Source organism: Triticum aestivum, chromosome 3D, assembly GCF_018294505.1.
Source record: "Triticum aestivum cultivar Chinese Spring chromosome 3D, IWGSC CS RefSeq v2.1, whole genome shotgun sequence".
In the NCBI taxonomy this organism is placed as follows: Eukaryota; Viridiplantae; Streptophyta; class Magnoliopsida; order Poales; family Poaceae; genus Triticum; species Triticum aestivum.
In genome coordinates this window covers 346,838,001-346,853,772 of record NC_057802.1, presented here as the reverse complement: position 1 = coordinate 346,853,772, position 15,772 = coordinate 346,838,001, and positions in this window count along the sequence as shown.

Sequence of the window (15,772 nt, the reverse complement as noted above, 5' to 3'; positions counted from 1 at the left end):
TGGGACACCTCGTCCTAGCACGCGCTACACGTCTGACGAGTACGCGTCTGCTGCATCTACCTCGGCACCGTCTCCCCTCCCCACCTCCGCTCACGCAGCTCTTCGGGATCCGAACTGGCTTGCTGTGATGCGTGAGGAGTTTGACGCCCTGCAGTGCAACCGTACGTGGCAGCTTGTTCCGCGGCCTCCCCGTGCCAATGTGATCACTGGCAAGTGGGTCTTCCGCCACAAGACTTGCCCCGACGGCTCTCTTGAGCGCTACAAGGCGCGTTGGGTGGTGCGCGGCTTTCGCCAGCGTGCCGGCGTGGACTTCACCGACACCTTCGCCCCGGTTGTCAAACCGGGCACGATTCGCGCTGTCCTCCAGCTTGCTGTTTCTCGCGCCTGGCCAATTCACCAGCTCGATGTGTCTAATGCTTTTTTGCAAGGCCATCTCGACGAGCAGGTGTTCTGTCAGCAGCCTACTGGTTTCGTCGACACTGTGACGCCCGGATAATTAAGCTACAGTAGCCCTCTGCTAATGATGCCACGTCACCTTGATTACTGTTGCTAGTCTTGCGTTAGTTCGAAACCGATTCGAATTCAAATTCAAAATCAAGCAAACAATAAAAGATTTCAAATATTAAGACAAAAATGTTCGGAGTGAGCCAAATAATGCATAGGTAATTATGGTGTATAAACCACACTTTTATAAAATGTTTAAATGCTCAAATGGGAATGAAACAACAACATAACCAATTTAATACATGCCTTTTGTTAATTATAAAATGTTAAAATATTTTATCTAGGGGTTTAAACTTTAGTATCAGAGGTATAATTAGTAATACTGATTTTGCCACAACTTTTATGTTTTTATAAAAAAATATATAAGATGGGACTAAAATGAAAACAGTAAAAAGAAAAATAAATAAAAAGGTAAAAACAAAATAATAGGAAAGCTGTTGAAAACAAAAGCCCCCTCCACCGGGCCGAATGCCCTAGCTGGCCGGCCCAGCCGTCCTGGCCTATATGGCCCTCCACACCCCCTAGAACCCTAGCCCACGTCCCCACTCTCCCCCACTCCTCGCTCTCCCTCCCCGATCCAGATCGGGATCGGGGGCGCATGACGTCGCCGCCTGCCGGAGCCGCTCCGCCTCGACCTCGTCCCCGTCGTCGACCCCACCACCGTCACCGACTCGTCCCCGTCCTCCTCCTCGCCCCGTGCTGAGGCCGTTGTTCCTGCGCCGCGCCCTCGACCCCGCTTCGAACGCCGCCGTCCTCTCCCTCGTCGGTGCCGCCTCGCCGGACCTCCCCGAGCCCACTGCCAGTACCATACGGCCCCGCCATGAGCACCTCCCTCTCTCTCCCCATCCCTGTCGACCGTCCCGGTCACAGCACGCCTGCCTGACCTTCTGCTCGCCGCTACAGTGCCCGGACTGTTACTTTGTGGCGGAGCAACAGGGCAGGTTGAGACCACCTAGGAGAGAGGTGGGCCTGGTCCTGGTCGGCGTTCGCGGATACTTAACACGCTTAACGAGATCTTGGTATTTGATCTGAGTCTGGCCATTTGGTCTATACGCACTAACCAACTATGCGGGAATAGTTATGGGCACTCAATGTCGTGGTATCAGCCGAAGCCTTCGTGACGTCAGCGACTGAGCGGCGCGCGCCGGATTGGACTGGAACGCCTGCTAGGCTAGGTCTGCTTCCGGCCGCGTTCGCAACGTGCAGGTGTGCAATGGGTGATGGGCCCAGACCCCTGCGCCATAGGATTTAGACCGGCGTGCTGACCTCTCTGTTGTGCCTAGGTGGGGCTGCGACGTGTTGATCTTCCGAGGCCGGGCATGACCCAGGAAAGTGTGTCCGGCCAAATGGGATCGAGCGTGTTGGGTTATGTGGTGCACCCCTGCAGGGAAGTTTATCTATTCGAATAGTCGTGTCCCTCGGTAAAAGGACGACCCGGAGTTGTACCTTGACCTTATGACAACTAGAACCGGATACTTAATAAAACACACCCTTCCAAGTGCCAGATATAACCCGGTGATCGCTCTCTAACAGGGCGACGAGGAGGGGATCGCCGGGTAGGATTATGTTATGCGATGCTACTTGGAGGACTTCAATCTACTCTCTTCTACATGCTGCAAGATGGAGGTGGCCAGAAGCGTAGTCTTCGACATGATTAGCTATCCCCCTCTTATTCTGGCATTCTGCAGTTCAGTCCACCGATATGGCCCTTTACACATATACCCATGCATATGTAGTGTACCTCCTTGCTTGCGAGTACTTTGGATGAGTACTCACGGTTGCTTTTCTCCCTCTTTTCCCCCTTTCCTTTCTACCTGGTTGTCGCAACCAGATGCTGGAGCCCAGGAGCCAGACGCCACCGTCGACGACGACTCCTACTACCCCGGAGGTGCCTACTACTACGTGCAGGCCGCTGACGACGACCAGGAGTAGTTAGGAGGATCCCAGGCAGGAGGCCTGCGCCTCTTTCGATCTGTATCCCAGTTTGTGCTAGCCTTCTTAAGGCAAATTTGTTTAACTTATGTCTGTACTCAGATATTGTTGCTTCCGCTGACTCGTCTATGATCGAGCACTTGTATTCGAGCCCTCGAGGCCCCTGGCTTGTATTATGATGCTTGTATGACTTATTTATGTTTTAGAGTTGTGTTGTGATATCTTCCCGTGAGTCCCTGATCTTGATCGTACACGTTTGCGTGCATGATTAGTGTACGATTGAATCGGGGGCGTCACAAGTTGGTATCAGAGCCAACTGCCTGTAGGAATCCCCCTTCCACACTCCTTCGCCGAAGTCGAGTCTAGTCATTGAAAAACTTTTACTAACATGGTTGTGTGCCTTACGGGCCCACGTTGCCATTGGGTGGTATTAGGATATTTTACTCCTCGTCTATACTCTGGGACTCTGATCTCTCTTCTATTCGGGTTAAATGATTTTGCAAAAAAAACTAACTCTAGGTTCTCGTAATTACTTTCTTCCGGAGAGCCCCTTATTACAAATGATCGCCTGCTACACCAGGAGATTTCGAAGATACTCTCCGATATTCTCTCAAGACATTGTGCCCGTTGCTTTTGCAATTCCCTACCACCCAAACATCACTATGGATAAATACTTACACCTGTCGTCTGTCGTTCTTACTTTTATTTCCAGTCGATCTTGTTATTACAAGATACCCCAAGGATACTTTGTGCCTACTGCCTTGCAGTTCCTTGCCACCTGAATACCCCTACGAATAATTTCTCGCACTTATCGAGGATTCACTCATTCCAAGTTGATTCTTGTATTTCACAATAGTCTTGAAAATACCATTCGATCTTCCAAAAATCTTCGGCAGCCTATTGCTCTTGAAATCCTTGCTTGCTTTCATTATGGTTAATCCCATAAGTCTAGTAATCTTATTGGCTTCCTTTGACACTATCATTTTGAGTCCGTTGATTCTATATGTGTGCGAATGACGCAATCATCAGTTGATCCTTATAAATTATCTTTCCGTCTCAGACGTCTTTCGAACATGAGCTGGTTCTCGGCCAATCAGATTGCCATTGATTGTACCCCTAAGTCTATTCAACTTATCCATCCTTGATCAGAGCGTTTGCTCCTAATCCCTTGATTTGAAAATGATAATTCCTTTGTTATTTAAACGTTGAATTATTCAGATGTTCTATAAACCGATGCATTTGCATTCTTTCTTCCTCTGATTGGGTATCGATACTCACATCAGCTCCATTGTGGATCGCCATATCCACTGTTGGATCATTATGCGACAGTGTCCTTCATAATTAATCACTTTATGAGTCTTTTCTCGGATACATAATGCCTTTGGTAAATTTTATCCTCTACTTTGTCGAACATGCTCTGCTCTCGAGCTTGTGTTGTTTACTCCTGAAGTTTGTGGTATATGTTCCTAAGAGGCCCAGATGGGTTGAACCTATGCCTTTTCGAATTTGTGTGGACCAGGAAACTACTACGGGTCATACTCTACTGGTGTTATGACAAATAAAATTTCAATAGTACAACTTCTTCGAAAATGAGAAGTGAGTGAAAGGTTATGCATTGGAGAAGTGGGAGTCGACCTTGAACTTTGTGTTCATGCCGATGGACACGATGTAGATCTTATCATTAAAAGCTCCTCCTAAATTAATTATTCCTTTGGTATAAGTTCATCTTATATCTGGGATCTGGCCTTTTGTAATCGTGGTTCCGACCATGTTCTCCCTTAAATACCATTTCTCGTGCAAGTTTAAGCACTTGTCTTCTGTGGATCATTACACCAGTCCAACCTTCACTTTGATCTTCCGTCGAGTATTACACCCTGGTATCTTGAGATTATCACAGAACTGCATAACTTCTTATGAGTTCTCCATCAAGTACTACATTCTCACTGATTCAATTTTTTTTCACAGGCTCTGGGTCATTTAACACTTAAGGACATCGGTAACTGAATCGAGTCCGCATCGTGATTAAACAACTATTAGTAATCTTCTTTACTTACGAGTTTGTACTCAATCACGTCATTTCTAGCCTGGTCGGCTATATCAGTATCGTGCTGATTTTAACTGTGCTACCTAGTCCTTATTTCCGGAGCACCACTTTCGGCGATGAGCTAAGCTTACGTCGATTCTTCCTTGTCTTATCGTTTCACCTCGAACAACAAGCTTGATTCCGAGTTGGTGTCGTATCCGTGGTTCCAATAATCTTTCTCTGCATTAGTCTTGTTGCTTGATGTAGCCGTTGTTCAATGGCTTCTTCGTGGAGCCTCTCGACAAAATTTGTCAAGATCACCATCAACATTCTGAGCTCTTCCAGGATATCAATCGCATTCACGATGAGAAATACATCCTTGCCCTCGATGAGTTGTGTTATCATCGGCCACTTTATTGTCTTCCCTCCAACACAAACTTGTTCGTGTTTTGTGTTATACCCTGAGTTCCTTGCTACCCAGCATTTGTTCTTCTTTACCTTGGAATATTACCACCTTTTATGTCAAGAATGTCGTGGGAATTTCACCACCTCTTAAGAATTCCTGGTATAGTGATACTTCTCACCCTCACCATTCTTTCTTGGTACCCGTGTTGTTTCTAACTGGAATACTGACAATTGAACTATGATGTGTGAATTCAAAACTTCTAGAAACCCTATTGCTTTGAAGTGAATGGTCGAGTTTCATTCTAATTCTCTTGTTCATTAAGTCACCATTCTAACATTGATCGTGCAACCCAGCCCATATTTCGGGTGCACCTTTCAACCAATGTTTAATTGTGTATGTTTTCCTCGAGCATACATCATTATATCGTTTGATCTGACAAGTGTTACCTCCTTGTTCACATCATTGTGGAAATCCATCTTTTGTAAATCTCGATGATTTGTCGCTGAGCCTATCAGCCACCTCCTCATCTTCTCCTTGGTTTACTGATGAACTCTTGTTTCAGAAAACACTTCCATAGTTCATTTCCTAAGAATCTTATGGCGTCTTCTCGTCAATTCGCGTCGCACCTTTTTATCTCAGGATCCTGGGTCTGAGGTATCCTAACACCGATCAGATCTGAATCTCGGTCAGATATGATGGTTGGAACACTTTCCAAGAGTCACAACATTGGTCTTTATATGACCCGGTAAGGTGATATCATGCCTAGCACACCTGGCCGGAGGACCTATTGTTATAGTTCCATTTTAGCAAGGTTATCTATTCTTCCATGAGAAATGGTAAGACTTATTCTACAAGTTGTTCCTAATGAATCCTTCATGTATCCAAAGTCTGACCTTTGCTGGACGACCATGTCAATGCTATCTCGAAGCATGTCTGTGGTACTCCGATTTTCAACAAGAACACTTATCCCAATGCTAATTGTTTCTTGCTCAATTATCCAAACACCGTTGAATGGGTAATGTCATGAAATTTCTCTTCCCTCACCTTAAAGGGTTTCCTACTTTATATCATGTCTTGGTTATCATGCTCTGCTTGTCCTTGGGAAGGATATACCCCTGAAATATGTGTTTAAACACATTTTCCTTTCCATTGTTTTGATTAACCTTTCTTGTAATCTGACTTAACTGAGCAGTAATAATTCCCTGCTTAGGTAAGCACCTTGTTGTACCACTCTGTTAGTAAGACCCTGATATTATTGTTGATGACTTCCGGTAACCACCGATGGACAAGAACTTTGCCTATTGGTCTGCCTCGTTTAAACGAACAGGAAAATGGTTCTCTTCGTCCCTCGCCCTTGGTATCAATGTTGTTGCCGACATAACTGACAGGCTTTCCGCTGACATGCCTTGCTTACATGATCACGCAAGACGTCTCCGCCCTTCCTACTTTTAACCCACATGGTGGGCCCATAACCCACAGTTCCACAGGATCGAACCTGACTCTCCTGTACACCCTGTTGTCAAAGTTATTCCTCGCGCTTGACTTTGTATGTAATTCACGGGCCACCTGCCAAGTGATCTATTCTGGTATCAGACGCAATACTTATTCCCATTGCTCTAAACCCCTTTCACATTTCGTATCAGGCATCGAACAATTGCCTGCCTGCTCGAAACTTCCCATAATACCTCCTTACTTTGCTCTCGATATTTTCTTAAGTTCCGATTCGAGAGTTACTTCCGCCACCTTCCTCGATGTATCGACCAGATAGTTGACCTCGCAGAGGTCAGTTCTCCCGGAATGCCCACCCCTTGTCCTTCGTACGTATGATGGAGTTCTCGAAGAAAGGAGGACGACTTCATCATGATGACCTGGAGCAGAGGAATGAAGGCATCAACGTATTGGATTGACCTCTTCGAGAAGAGCACCCAACACCGAGAAGACCCGTTAGAATTTCATAACCAAATCCCTTCCCCCTTGCTCCCTCTTAAATCTCGGGACGGGATTTCTTGTAGTGGAGGAGAATTGTGACGCCTGGATAATTAAGCTACAGTAGCCCTCTGCTAATGATGCCACGTCACCTTGATTACTGTTGCTAGTCTTGCGTTAGTTCGAAACCAATTCGAATTCAAATTCAAAATCAAGCAAACAATAAAAGATTTCAAATATTAAAACAAAAATGTTCGGAGTGAGCCAAATAATGCATAGGTAATTATGGTGTAGAAACCACACTTTTATAAAATGTTTAAATGCTCAAATGGGAATGAAACAACAACATAACCAATTTAATAAATGCCTTTTGTTAATAATAAAATGTTAAAATATTTTATCTAGGGGTTTAAACTTTAGTATCAGAGGTATAATTAGTAATACTGATTTTGCCACAACTTTTATGTTTTTATAAAAAATATATAAGATGGGACTAAAATTAAAACAGTAAAAAGAAAAATAAATAAAAAGGTAAAAACAAAATAATAGGAAAACTGTTGAAAACAAAAGCCCCCTCCACCGGGCCAAATGGCCTAGCTGGCCGGCCCAGCCGTCCTGGCCTATATGGCCCTCCACACCCCCTGGAACCCTAGCCCACGTCCCCACTCTCCCCCACTCCTCGCTCTCCCTCCCCGATCCAGATCGGGATCGGGGGCGCATGACGTCGCCGCCTGCCAGAGCCGCTCCGCCTCGACCTCGTCCCCGTCGTCGACCCCACCACCGTCGCCGACTCATCCCCGTCCTCCTCCTTGCCCTGTGCCGAGGCCGCTGTTCCTGCGTCGTGCCCTCGACCCCGCATCGGACGCCGCCGTCCTCTCCGTCGCCGGTGCCGCCTCACCGGACCTCCCCGAGCCCACTGCCAGTACCCTACAGCCTCGCCGTGAGCACCTCCCTCTCTCTCCCCATCCCTGTCGCCCGTCCCGGTCACAACGCGCCTACCTCACCTTCTGCTCGTCACTGCAGTGCCCGGGCGCGCCCTTGCCACGGCCACGCACGGCCGCGCCCCCTCACGCACGGGCCTCGTCCCGGTTCTCAACTGCTCGCTCGACCGACCGCGCTCCGGCGCCCGCTGTCGCTGCACCCACGGCCCCTCGCGCGCCTCGCGCCCGCGCCGCCTTCCCCGGCATCGCCCAGGCCACCTCCACCTCCGTCGGGCCATGCCGGAATGCGCTCGCCGCACCCCGACCTGCCGCCCTGGCTCCCGCCGCTGCACTGCCTCCCCTGCTGCTGCCGCTACCCGTCATCGCCCGGCTTCCCCCACCGTCGCCTTGCTTTCGCCCTGCGGCGGCCCTGCACTGCTCCATGCCGGCGCGCCACCCTGCCCCCCCCCCCCCGCTCCCTGTGGTCGCCCTGCCGTGGCCGCTGGGGCCGAGCGCCTGTTCGGGTTCACTCCAGGCGCTGATGTCCGCTAGCGCTCGCATGACCACGCCCGTTAGCCCGCTTTGGCCCTTGGGCCTATGACCAGTGGGGCCCGCCCCAGAACAGTTTAAAAAAAGGAGATAAGAAAATAATAATAATAATAATATAATTTAATTAATTAATTAATTAATTAGTTAACTAATTTAATTATCTTAATTAAATATGTTAGCTTAACCTAATCACTTAATTAAACTAGCTAATTCGGTTTAGTTAAACTAAGTCAATGGCAAACTGGCCCCACCTGTCAGTTGACCGGTCAATGGTCAAACTTTGACCGCCGACGTCCTGCTGACATCAGCAGGCACTATTCTGGATAATGTTAGAATTACATAGATAAGTAAATTCAGAAAATTGTTTAAATCTTTAAAAATTAATATAAAATAAACCGTAGCTCGGATGAAAATACTTTGTACATGAAAGTTGCTCAGAACGACGAGATGAATCCGAATATGCAGCTCGTTCGTCCGCCACATATCCCTAGCATAGAAAACACGCAACTTTCCCCCTCCGGTTCATCTGTCCGAAAACGCGAAACACCGGGAGTACTTTCCCAGACGTTTCCCCCCTTCGCCGGTATCACCTTCTACCGTGTTAGGGCATACCTAGCACCGCGTATTGCCTCGTTATGTTTTGTGATGCTTTGTTTGCTCTGTATTTACCGTTTCTTCCCCCTCTTCTTCTCCGGTAGACCCCGAGACCGGCGCTGATGCCACCGAGTACAACTACGTCACCGACGACCCTTCTTCCTGTGCAACAGAGCTTCCAGGCAAGCCCCCCCTTTGATCACCAGATATCGCCTATTCTTCTCTATACTGCTTGCATTAGAAGAGTGTAGCATGTTACTGCTCTTCGGTTAATCCTATTCTGTTGCATAGCCTGTCATTGTTGCTACAGTTGTTACCCTTACCTGCTATCCTACTGCTTAGTATAGGATGCTAGTGTTCCATCAGTGGCCCTACAGTCTTGTCCGTCTGCCATGCTATACTACTGGGCCGTGATCACTTCGGGAGGTGATCACGGGCATACGCTACATACTTTATACTGTTACATTACTTATGATACTGTTCGGAGATGGGGGCTGAAGGGGCAGGTGGCTCCATCCCGGTAGAGGTGGGCCTGGGTTCCCGACGGCCCCCGACTGTTACTTTGTGGCGGAGCGAGATGGCAGGTTGAGACCACCTAGGAGAGAGGTGGGCCTGGTCCTGGTCGGCGTTCGCCGATACTTAACACGCTTAACGAGATCTTGGTATTTGATCTGAGTCCGGCCATTTGGTCTATACGCACTAACCAACTACGCGGGAATAGTTATGGGCACTCGACGTCGTGGTATCAGCCGAAGCCTTCGTGACGTCAGTGACTGAACGGCGCGCGCCGGATTGGACTGGAACGCCTGCTAGGCTAGGTCTGATTCCGGCCGCGTTCGCAATATGCAGGTGTGCAATGGGCGATGGGCCCAGACCCCTGCGCCATAGGATTTAGACCGGCGTGCTGACCTCTCTGTTGTGCCTAGGTGGGGCTGCGACGTGTTGATCTTCCGAGGCCGGGCATGACCCAGGAAAGTGTGTCCGGCCAAATGGGATCGAGCGTGTTGGGTTATGTGGTGCACCCCTGCAGGGAAGTTTATCTATTCGAATAGCCGTGTCCCTCCGTAAAAGGACGACCCAGAGTTCTACCTTGACCTTATGACAACTAGAACCGGATACTTAATAAAACACACCCTTCCAAGTGCCAGATATAACCCGGTGATCGCTCTCTAACAGGGCGACGAGGAGGGGATCGCCGGGTAGGATTATGCTATGCGATGCTACTTGGAGGACTTCAATCTACTCTCTTCTACATGCTGCAAAATGGAGGTGGCCAGAAGCGTAGTCTTCGACAGGATTAGCTATCCCCCTCTTATTCTGGCATTCTGCAGTTCAGTCCACCGATATGGCCCTTTACACATATACCCATGCATATGTAGTGTACCTCCTTGCTTGCGAGTACTTTGGATGAGTACTCACGGTTGCTTTTCTCCCTCTTTTCCCCCTTTCCTTTCTACCTGGTTGTCGCAACCAGATGCTGGAGCCCAGGAGCCAGACGCCACCATCGACGACGACTCCTACTACCCCGGAGGTGCCTACTACTACGTGCAGGCCACTGACGACGACCAGGAGTAGTTAGGAGGATCCCAGGGAGGAGGACTGCGCCTCTTTCGATCTGTATCCCAGTTTGTGCTAGCCTTCTTAAGGCAAATTTGTTTAACTTATGTCTGTACTCAGATATTGTTGCTTCCGTTGACTCGTCTATGATCGAGCACTTGTATTCGAGCCCTCGAGGCCCCTGGCTTGTATTATGATGCTTGTATGACTTATTTATGTTTTAGAGTTGTGTTGTGATATCTTCCCGTGAGTCCCTGATCTTGATCGTACACGTTTGCGTGCATGATTAGTGTACGATTGAATCGGGGGCGTCACAGACACCGACTATCCGGACCACGTGTGCTTGCTTTCCCGTTCTCTCTACGGGTTGAAGCAGGTGCCTCGGGCCTGGTACCAGCGGATCGCGGCCTTCCTTCAGCAGCAGGGGTTCCGGTCCACACGGTCCGATGCCTCCCTGTTTGTTTATCACCAGGGTCCCGCCACCGCGTACCTCCTCCTGTACGTCGATGACATCATCCTGACTGCCTCCTCGCCAGCGCTTCTTCAGCAGATCACAGCTCGCCTCGGCACTGAGTTTGCCCTCAAGGATTTGGGGGCTCTCCACTACTTCCTCGGCATCAAGGTTGTGCGTCGGGCTACTGGCTTCTTCTTGCATCAGCAGAAGTATGCCTACGAGCTTCTGGAGCGAGCGGGCATACTTAACTGCAAGCCTGCTCCTACGCCTGTCGACACGAAGGCAAAGGTGTCCGCCGTCGAGGAATCTCCGGCGTCCAATGCTCCCTTCTACCGCTCCATCGTCGGTGCGCTTCAGTACCTCACACTGACGCGTCCGGACATTAAGTACGCTGTCCAGCAGGTGTGCCTTCATATGCATGCTCCTCGTGATACTCATTGGGCTCTGGTGAAACGTATCCTTCTGTACATACGTGGCACCACAGCTATGGGTCTCACCCTGACGGCATCACCTGACACCAGCCTTGTCGCCTACTCCGACGCTGACTGGGCTGGGTGTCCCGACACTCGAAGCTCCACTTCCGGCTACTGCGTCTACCTTGGGCCCTCTCTGATTTCGTGGTCGTCTAAACGACAACCCACGGTCTCACGATCGAGCGCCGAGGCCGAGTACAGGGCCGTGGCCAACGCCGTTGCAGAGTGCTCTTGGGTCCGACAGCTACTTCAGGAGTTGCTATGCGAGGTTACCAAGGCGACGCTTGTTTACTGCGATAACGTCTCCGCGGTGTATCTTGCCGCCAACCCTGTCCATCACCGACGGACGAAGCATATTGAGCTCGACATTCACTTCGTCAGGGAGCACATCGCAGTTGGTCGTGTTCGAGTTCTCCATGTGCCCACCGATCAGCAGTTCGTCGATGTCATGACGAAGGGACTACCCACCTCGACGTTTGAGGGCTTTCGGTCCAGTCTCTGCGTCACCGGCGACGCTTCGACTGCGGGGGTGTTGAGCATGTGTACATGTACGTAGGTCTGGGTTTTGTATGCCGCACCTGTAGTGTCTCTCTCCCTCTGTATTTACTTGTATCTTGGGAGACAAGACACCGGTCACACCCCTTGTACCTATATATATGTGCCTAGTGCACGATCAATCAATTATCGATGCACCAAATCATTCTCTACATATTTCATGTGTACCGTACAATGTACTTGGAGCGTACGGTCAAGCCGTATGGACGCTACTAGATCTGTTGAATGGTCCGTACAGCCCAGCACGGCTAGTAGTACAACATAATGCTGGTTTCATGCATCTTGTCCTGTCACCATTTTTTGGCCAAGAGAAACAATGGCACGCCGGACACACAGGATAAGGTTAAAATGGTTTAGTTCCTGCTGTCGAGGCCATTTGACTGCAAAGCCAAGCAGCGATCATATCCATGCATCGGGAATTTGAGATATGCTATACCCAAGCCGTTAGTTTGTTCCATGCTTGAGCCAGCTGGAGTTGGAGCTAGCAAATTGCTTCTTCTATGTCCATGTCACATGTGCACAGCGCGCAGGAAACCAGCTCGAAAATTATAGTAGTAGTCGGGAGACGCGTCAGAGTCACGCACCGGCAGATTCGAGCAGCCCGTTGTATTAAAATCCAGCTCCTGGTTTCGGTACTCGTCGAGAGGCGTCGTACGTGAAAGGCCAGCACGACCGATCACGCCTCGCCTCGATCTGCCGCCGGTTCAGCGTGGCCTGCCTTCCGGGACCTACATGCAGCTTAAAATTCTCGCCGTTGCCGGTGTCAGTGACGACGACTAGGATATCTCTTCTTCAGCTCATATGTTAATCTTGAGATCTCACAAGTGCTCCGTAGTTTTTCGCCAAGGTGCATGCGTACAGCTGGGTGCGCGCGAGTTGGCAATAGACTAGTGGAGGTGGTCGGAGAGGGGATGCGAGATGCGACGACTATGTGGAGAGACAGTTCATGTGACGGTGCGGAGTCTGAGGCGCCCGGTCCGGGCTGCTGCCTGGCCTTGTTCCAATACGTACTCCATTTTATCTTCTTGGAATCGTGTGTTGTTCATTCATGGGAATCAGATGGTAGCTTTAATGTGTCTACCGTCCGGTACTCCTACGTAGTAGTAGGATCTAGCTTCCGCATGTACGGCGCGGATGGGCTATAGCTTGCGTGCAGGCACCTGCGATGCAGGCCAGGCCAGGCTCCAACGTGTGGAACTGGAAATAACCAACGACCCCCGAGTTAAATGAGGTCGCATCTTTGGTGTGGGCCCCCGTTGTACCACGGGCTGGCGAAGAAACTTCACACCCTCGCGGAAAGCAAGCTAGTATTAGGGTTCAACAGAGTCGACGACGCACTGTACATACCACTTGATTTGACCTCACAACTAGCATCAACAGAAGCCTGCCAAAGTGCCAAAGGAGCCACTCAGTCCATCAACCCATCCATCCCTGATAGGCTGATAGAAGAGAAAACTTGATAGGACAAGGGGGTTGGCGCGCTCAAAGCTCGTCACCTGCCTCGCTGTACGTCAATTAAGCTGTCCATCAAGGACGCCCATCACGCAGCTGCATGCATGCATGCCTGCCTTGTTTGTTGTTTCATTCTGGCCATCTCCCTCGTCCCGCCGAGAGAGGGACTGCCACTAACCACGGACGGGCGTGCATGCGTGCGTGCGCACGAGCGCGCCGGGCGCGTCCTTAATTCCGAACGACGCCAACACCAACCGATTGAATCGAATCAGTGGCCGTGATAATGATTTTGTCCTGGCGGTCACACCCTTGACCCCGCCCACGCGCGCGCACGGCTGGGCACAGCTCGCTCGCCCTGCAGCGGGTCGCCGTGAGCAGTGATCTGATCGCGCTCTGATGGCGCCGGCCACACCGCTGTCCGCGCAATGTGCGCGGCCGACGGCGACCGCTGCGCCGGGACACGGCGGCAGCGGCGCTTTCCGCCGGGGCCGCGTGCACCCTCCCTGCTCCCTCTGGAGCGCGGCCTCGACGGCGACGTGGATTGCTCCGTCCCAACCATACGTGACCGCGATGTAAAGCAGCAGCGCGCACGCACGCACGCACGCATGCATGAATCTTCGCCGTTTCTTGTCAAGAACCCAAAGCTTACTTTACTTGATTGAACGGTTACGTATTGTCTTTGTTTTGTTATTACGTGTATAATAAACACACATCGGTTGTGAATTCGCGCGTGGTCGACATCCTGGTTATGTTGCTCGATGGATGCATCCATGGCCGCCCGATCCATCAGGGCCTCGTACGTCAGAGTAAATAGCACACGAGACCACCACGAAAATGTGGCTACATCCATGTTTCTGTGCTTCCGCGTCAGTATTGTCCACGATGTTTCTTCTTCTTGTTGGACCACGATCTAGGGCAATCTTTCGTCAGGAATTCCAAAACTTTCGAGTTTTCAGTTTGCTGTCGGGGAATTAACCAGGCAAAACGCGGATATTTGGCAGGGATTCTAATCCAAACAGTCGAGGACCAATCGTACAACGCCAAGGTAAATTAACTAGTTGAAAGAATCCATAGGAACGGTATGATTACCTTTGCTGCAACCACCACTAATTTCCGGAGAAACATGAGATAGAATATAGTAGGACCTAATTATGGGAGGCCTGTGATGGTGAAAAGTTCCAAACGCACTAAAGGTGAAAGGGAAAGAAACATTTTGGTGCTTAAATATTGGCCATTGTCATCTTGCGTGTAACCTATTGCCCTCCAAACTTAGCCCATGCCTGCTTGTCTCTTGTGACTGAATTTCATAAGCACCTCGCTCCCACTCACAAAAGAAGCTTAGGCCCCTCTCCGGAAAAGAGAACAAAAGCAAGGGCAGGTGACACGATTACAATTCAAGAATGGTTCCACACGGATATGATTATTATTAGTAAGTAAAGAAGCTGCATTACTTTATAATTTCTTGAGGGCCGCCATTTAATCATGCACACCAATCATATTAGTGGACCGGACTTTCTTTCAGAACTAGGAGTAGTACCCCCTTCGACTCTATTTTGTCTGCGCATAACTTTTTCTCATTTTTTTCTGTATTAGGTAATCTGCCTCTAATACTAGAGTTAAGCACCACTCTCTCTTCACATGATATATATTTTGTAGTATTATCGGTAACAAAGATTGGAGGTACCCGCAAAGGAAAATTGGACGTAAGGCGTCGAGTTCTCCACTAGACATGGATAATTTGAGCTAGATGTTCTCATAGGAAATGGATTTGGGGGCTTAGATGCGAGAACATCCATTGTATCGTAACGATTGTACTATACATGTTAATTAAGGGGAATGAAGTTGTTGTTTTTAAGAAGAAGAAGAAGAAGAAGAAGAAGAGGAGGAGGAGGTAAATGAAGTGGCCTCTTGCTGCGTTTGGGAGTACAACTAGGCTCGTTGTCTAGTCGCATCTGATAGATGAAGGTTGGACAGAGGCGACCCCACACTCTCACTCATCATGTCAGCTTGGCAGAAGCACCACCTGAAGCCAAGAATTTATTCTGCTGCTGCGTGTACGTCGCCCACTTCCTGTAGCATCTACTCTACTAGCACGAGACATGATCCCGTCGCTCGAGAATCCACGATGTTCTGTACATTGGCCGTAAGGAAAATTGTGTGCAAAATTGAGAACCAGTAATAAGCCGTGAAAAGTCAGCCGCACAACATACCTGCAGGTTGCACCACTGCATGCATGCATGCATGACGCAGGAAAACCCGCCGGGATCCCGGTCTCACCGATATCATCACGGGGGCAGCAGACACAGGCAAGGCAAGCCCCACTTGGACGGAACGGAACGGGACGGGGGCGCGCACGGGCGCGGCATTAAACCCCCGTTGGCCTGTAGCGGCCCCCAAACCCCGTTCCCCGCACGGGCGAGCTAGCCA